At 37.7% G+C, this 6,560-nt stretch overlaps 1 pseudogene; it reads left to right on the top strand.

Moving 5' to 3' along the window:
• Positions 1-4,722: 4,722 nt before the first annotated feature.
• On the top strand, positions 4,723-5,155 carry LOC110587170 (annotated as a pseudogene).
• The last annotated feature ends 1,405 nt before the right edge of the window (positions 5,156-6,560 follow it).

Raw genomic sequence — 6,560 nt, 5'->3', positions numbered from 1 at the left:
ATAGCCTGTGTCTTTCCACAGACATAACATAATAGTGCTTAAATATTGAATAAAAAAAGAACCAAAGTGTAATTTAAACTTGATCAGATGATTTCAGTCCTCTGGCCCTCAGCGAAATTCCATCATAACGAATGATAGGAGGTATTCCACAGCAGTATTAGGAGATAATTTATTATGATACACTAGGTCTGGAACTACTATAGAAAAAATATCTAAAATCATTAGGCCACATTTGGAAATGTTTCAGGAAGTCAGCTAAAGTGGAATATTGTTTTCCTTCCCAGTAGACTTGCAGACATTCAAAGTATCATTTAAATCTCTTAGAAAATGCTCACATTCACTTTTAATTACAGATGAATATGGTCCTAATTGCTCTATAACCATTAGCAGTTCAGTTGTATGATTTTTTAAAGTGTATGTGAATAAATACATCCTTAATATTTTGGTTTTTCCTGGATATCAAAAACATCCAATAAGAATACAATGACCCAAGCCCTTTTGAGGACATTTCACAATATTTTATTGAGTATTAATTAAAAACTGCTAATTATACCTTGTTAAGGTCACATATTAATGAAATTTTTCCTCGACCAGATCTGGCTGAATTTTATATTAGAGAAATTTTAGAAGCCTTTCAGGTTACATGGGAATATAGTTAGTCTCCCTATAAACTCAGACTAAATTCCATGGGAATTCCTTAAGTGCAAAACAGTCTAACACTAATTGTACTCACTTGGATTTCCATAATGCTCGGTAATTTTCATAGCTCTTTCTTATCCCATTTCACATTTGATCTTCACACTATGCCCAAGAGGGTAGTAAGATGGGTATTATGCTCTCTAATTTATAATCCCCTTGTTGAGTTGTGGTCTAAGCGGAACCTGCCTAATACTGAATCCTACTGTAGAGATAAGGTTCAAGTGTATTTGCTGGACTTTATCCTTGTGCTATTCTGATTTGAGGTCACTGGGGTACAGACTAATCAGTAATTTCTGTGCTTTTGATTGGGTTCTGTGGTTATTTTTTATGTCAATATCCATATGGGATTATGATTAAATTTTTCATTAAAGTAGTTGATTTTGACATTAAAGCAAGTTTTTTCTTTAGGAAATCATTGAGTTAGCAAATGTCCCCCCGCTGTAAATAATGGGTATTAGAACAATACAGCATAAATGGTAAGATCTTGAGTGTTTCTAGAGCAAGTCCTTAATTTGATTATCTTGATCCTTGCCTTGGCAAACTTTTTTTTTTTTTTTAAAGATTTTATTTATTTATTTGAGAGAGAGAGAATGAGAGAGAGCACATGAGAGGGAGGAGGGTCAGAGGGAGAAGCAGACTCCCTGCCGAGCAGGGAGCCCGATGCGGGACTCGATCCTGTGACTCCAGGATCATGACCTGAGCCGAAGGCAGTCACTTAACCAACTGAGCCACCCAGGCGCCCCTTGGCAAACTTTTTAATCTCTCCAAACTTTGGTTTCTTAAAAAGGAAATGATACTAGATTAAATGGGATAATTCATATACAGTATGATATAGAATAAGCATTGAATAAATATTCATTGCCTCTATTCCTTCTTTGAAATGTGTTTTAACTCAGTAAGGAAGAAGATAGTTGGAATAGTGTATAGATGAAGTATTTTACACATATTTTCATGTAATCCAATAAAGAACAAGTAACCTACTAAGAATATGTGGACCTTTCCCATATAAATCAGTGAACAAACTTGTTTTTAATTTTTTGGCAGACTTATGAAACCAATTACCTTGGTAATATATATTCAACTTTAATGGGCAAGTAAATAATTAATGTTATTGCCTTTGTAAATTTAGCTTTTCAGTTATAAATTAACATAATTAAAAGAGTAATGTTTCAGTATGCATTCTACGAGCCAAATATAAATCAAGCAATTAAACTGTAGGTTTTCTGCACCAAATGAACTCAACTCATAATGAGACAGTTGACAGACGTAAATTTGTTTTTTCATGGTCAGGTTCATTACAAAAACATGAAGGAAAATACTTGTAATACGTGTAATCAAGTAAATTATTCCAAGCACCATAAATTGTTTTTCTGGGTCTTCTACCTTAAACTCAGAACTTAAATACTATCATCTCTTTTTTTTTTTTTTTTCTCTCTCCTGAAGAAAGATCTCTTCTTTTAAAAGATCACTTAGGTTTGCATCAGAATGTTAACTGTGTTGGTAGCTACTTATAGTAATCCAAAGATCTGAAGAGGACTTATGTGTGGGGTCAGGGCCTCAAAACCAGAGTTGAGATCATTTACATGAAAGATTAAGCCATTTTGCATGACTTGGATGTGAAGGGCCAGCTGTGTGGTAATTGTGTGGCATGGGGGATAGAGAGAAGGGTCTGAGGGGTCACTGCTGTGCTCTGGGATCCACTTGAATGTAGAAAGGTATAAAGCAGTAGCTTGTGTTCTTGCTGAGAAGTGAAGCAGGTGTATTTTTCCCCTTTGAAATCAGCCCTGTGGAGTACTATCTAGCAGATTTTAATCTAAGACAATATATTTTGTGACTACATTGTTCCAAACTGAATGAATAGAAAATGGGACCTCCTATGTGGAGATAATTGAACTGTAGACATTTTTAATCTTCAAGAAATACTGGTATATAATTAAACATGCACTGACTAATGATCTATATTTAACAGTTCACCACTTTGAAGCACACTACTCAAAGTGAAATTGGGGGGGCATATTAGAATGGGCATGTGAATCCCATTAATCTCTTTTTGGAGATAAACACAACTGCTTCTGTTTGCCCACTGATACATCTGTAAAGTTAATCCCCCCTTTAGTGATGTTGAGTTTATTAAAACACATTTTTTATTTTTATCTTTAATTAGTTCAATCTCCAGTGATGCACTATTTTAGCGTATAGTATCTTCAGGGTTAAAGATTTGAATTCTTTGTGAGTAACTTTTGGGAAATGTGTATCCTATTGATTATGCTCTGTTTTGGTTATAGAATGAATTTCTTCCCCTTGATTGCCATGTGATAGGGTTCTTGTCAGCTTAGGTCCAATTGAGAGTTTTTCTAAATGCAGTATATAGTTACTGCATTTTATTTTTCTGGACAGCATTTTTCTTTCCAGAGTCACTGCCTGTTACTTCTGATACCTGTTATGGACATTTAAAAGCAAATAAAGTTGGAAATCACAACTAACTTATACTTCTCATTAGCCCATCAAATTACCTTGGAATAAGTCTATAAGTCACCAATTCTAAATCTTACTTTGAATCAGAAGCTGTGGGCCTTCTCCCTAGGAAAATAGAAATAACAAAATGTGGTGCATAAATTTTGGAGCCCCTAGAAGCTCATCCCTGGTTTCAAGTTGAAACCTCTGTAATCAGAGTTACCAAGACTGGAAGTTCTCCCTTTATTATTCTGTTCCAATTCAACAGTTCTCTGTAAAATGTTCTAAATTAGAACTCTTACTGTTCTAAATTAGACTCTATTAATGGTCCATATGGTCATATCAACTTAAATTTGTGTGATTTCCGCTTTGCAAAATGCTAGTAGTTTGTCCAAGTTAAACCAAACACCCCCTTTCCATGAAGCTCTCTCTCTCTCTTTTAAAGATTTTATTTATTTGAGAGGGAGAGTGGGAAGGAGCACGTGCAGGGGGAGGGGCAAAGGGAGAAGCAGACTCCCCGCTGAGCAGGGAGCCTGATGTGAGGCTTGATCCCAGGCCCCTGGGATCATGACTTGAGCAGAAGGCAGACACTTAACCGACTGAGCCACACAGGTGCCCGAAGCTCTCTTCTCTTGAATCCTCAGGTGAACCAAACGTAGGTAACCTTTCTCTGTCATGCCCCAAATCAACTCCTGTACCACTTTATAGATGTATCTTTCATTCAAATTCATATGTTCAACTGTGTTATACTTGTATTTCCACCCCGATTTTTCAACTTCTTCATGGAAACAAATTCTGGGTTTTTTTACCACACATTTTTATTTATATAGTATTAATAGTAAACACTGTAGAAACGTGCTTTTTTTAAACAAGAGTAACTGAAATAAGCAGGTTTGGGAACTGACATGGTTGCCTCTTAGAATGTGCACTGCTCAGCTTACTAGGGTAGAAAGGTGTGAGCTATAATAAAGTAGTCGAGTAGCCTCAATTGTTTATCATGACGTGGGCACTGGTTGCTATATTTTATAAAAAATAATGAAGAGCGTTGTCTAATTTGATAAATTGGTGTATTGTAGGCCACTTTAGAGAGTTTGTTTTGCAATCGGAAAACTAATCTATTCTGATCCTACCAGTTATTATGACAGAAAAAGAGGAGTAAACAAGATACGTGCATTTTAGTAAATGTTTAATTTTAATGTTAATCTTGAAATTTATAAGTTGAGGGGCGCCTGGGTGGCTCAGTCGTTAAGCGTCTGCCTTCAGCTCAGGTCATGATCCCAGGGTCCTGGGATCGAGTCCCACATCGGGCTTCCTGCTCAGCGGGAAGCCTGCTTCTCCCTCTCCCACTCCCCCTGCTCGTGTTCTCTCTCTCGCGGTGTCTCTCTCTGTCAAATAAATAAAATTAAAAAATCTTTAAAAAAAAAAATTTATAAGTTGATTACTTTTTACTGTTTACATTCTGTAGTATTATCTAAGGGCATTAAAATAACTTTGTGAGGGGCTCTTTCCCTGCCGCCGCCGAGTTGTGCAGAGGCGGGAAGGTCGCGTGCAGTCAAGATTCGGCTACACTCCTAATCCACCGCCATGGCTGAGGAAGGCATTGCTGCTGGTGGTGTAATGGACGTTAATATTGCTTTACAAGAGGTGCTGAAGACCGCCCTCATCCACGATGGCCTAGCACGTGGAATTCGCGAAGCTGCCAAAGCCTTAGACAAGCGCCAGGCCCATCTTTGTGTGCTTGCATCCAACTGTGATGAGCCTATGTATGTCAAGTTGGTGGAGGCCCTTTGTGCTGAACACCAAATCAACCTAATCAAGATTGATGACAACAAGAAACTAGGGGAATGAGTAGGCCTCTGTAAAACTGACAGGGAAACCCCGTAAAGTGGTTGGTTGCAGTTGTGTGGTGGTTAAGGACTATGGCAAAGAGTCTCAGGTGAAGGATGTCATCGAGGAATACTTCAAGTGCAAGAAATGAACAAATAAACTTGGTTCTTGGTTCTTGTTCCAAAAATAATAATATAATAATAATAATAATAACTTTGTGAGGCAGCCACGTGTAGGTTTTAAGAGCTTTTGCTATGCAATCAGTAGCTGGGAACTCTTGCCTCTTAATAGCTATACAACTTTGGGCAGGCTGTTTAATTTATAGACCTAAATTTTCTCAGCTGTAAAATGGGAATAGTAGTCATAAATGAATATAGTTTGTTATGACACTGGATGCCCTGTACATCTACCAAACATTAAACAAATACCATCTGTTATAAATATTAATAGGGAAAGTTGCTAGGTATTTACTTTCCATAATTCTATGGAATTTATCTTTATGATATGTCCTTAATTTTATTTATTTGAAACAAACTTTTAACACTCCTAATTATATTTCCTTTAAGGATCTTGAGGGCATTAACACCTTAGGCGATGTTAAGATCCACAGCTGAAATTTCTACCAAGTCTTACTGCCTTTCTAAGCAAAAGTATTGCTTTTTAATTAATAAATTTTGTTGAGCTGTGTATCTACACAAATAGAAACTCAAGGATATGAGGGGTCATCAAACTCAGTATTCAGCTTCACTGTGAGTGAGTCAAGTCAACATGGGGGAGCAATGAAATGCACCATAGTTTAGCTTTTCATGTTTGTTACCTTTTGATGCTTGAAGAGTCCATAAGGTAATGGGAAATATTGCGAAGGACTCCTTTGTAGTAGTCTAGTTATTTCCCACCAACAACAGCTATGATCCCACCATATCGTCAGTGAGTATAGGTAGTGGTGTGCTGATAAACCCACTCTCCAGAAAGGAATACCTTGTCTTACAGTGTTGGCCCATGTTAAGAATGTAAATATTCCCAACCTGTTGGGCTTCATGTTTTAACAACTAGCTCACAAAATTCCTGGAAACAGCATGACTCTTGCTAGCTGGCTTCAACATAACACGATAGATCCTTTGATCTCATCTCTCAGAGCATTCTTTTAGATGCTTGCCTTTTTAAGAAGTACAATTCTCCTTCTTTTTTTTTTTTTTTTTTTTTAAAGATTTTATTTATTTATTTGAGAGAGAGAGAATGAGAGACAGAGAGCATGAGAGGGAGGAGAGTCAGAGGGAGAAGCAGACTCCCTGCCGAGCAGGGAGCCCGATGCGGGACTCGATCCCGGGACTCCAGGATCATGACCTGAGCCGAAGGCAGTCGCTTAACCAACTGAGCCACCCAGGCGCCCACAATTCTCCTTCTTTTGGACACTTTCTTTTCTTCTCTCCCTTCGCATCTAGTCTTGCTGTCTCTGTGGACTTCCTTTCTGACCCTGTGCAGATTTCATTCACTCAGTTTTGATTCCTGTCTGATTTTTCAGTGGTAGGGGTGGTGGTGCAGAGGGATGGGGATGTGGGGGAACCATGCAAGATAGAAAT

The sequence above is a fragment of the Neomonachus schauinslandi genome, chromosome 7 (assembly GCF_002201575.2).
Source record: "Neomonachus schauinslandi chromosome 7, ASM220157v2, whole genome shotgun sequence".
Taxonomy (NCBI): Eukaryota; Metazoa; Chordata; class Mammalia; order Carnivora; family Phocidae; genus Neomonachus; species Neomonachus schauinslandi.
The sequence above is the reverse complement of the archived record's forward strand: the minus strand, read 5'-3'. Positions and strand labels throughout refer to the sequence as shown.